Source organism: Austrofundulus limnaeus, unplaced genomic scaffold (assembly GCF_001266775.1).
Source record: "Austrofundulus limnaeus strain Quisiro unplaced genomic scaffold, Austrofundulus_limnaeus-1.0 Scaffold341, whole genome shotgun sequence".
In the NCBI taxonomy this organism is placed as follows: Eukaryota; Metazoa; Chordata; class Actinopteri; order Cyprinodontiformes; family Rivulidae; genus Austrofundulus; species Austrofundulus limnaeus.
In genome coordinates this window covers 315372-315844 of record NW_013952743.1, presented here as the reverse complement: position 1 = coordinate 315844, position 473 = coordinate 315372, and positions in this window count along the sequence as shown.

Below are 473 nucleotides of genomic sequence, written 5' to 3'. Positions count from 1 at the left end.
TATATATATATTCCAACCTACAAGATCCATAATTTCTTTTATTTAATCTTTATTAAATCTTGTCAAAAGACGTTGTACGATAATGGGATTTAATTCTTGGAATGTTCAACGACAACTGATGTGATGACCTGCTGACATACTTTGTTACAGATGAAAGTTGCAGATGAGCATGGTGGAGAGTATCCCATTAGAGTTTTATAAATAAGTGTAAACCAGTGAATATTGCAATAGACCTGGAGAGGGCCAGCCAACTTGAGAGTAAAGTTGACAGTGACGCATTCACAAAATCAATAGTAGAGTGATAAACTGTGTCCTGTTTCTGTAGAGTTCTCTTACAAGCATGACTATAAATTATATCTCCAAAATCAATCAAAGGAAGAATGATCTTTTCAACAATCATTCTTTCTGCAACCCTTATAAAAGAGGAGTGTTTTCTATACAAATTGCCAAGTCCTGCTTTAACCTTTGACTGC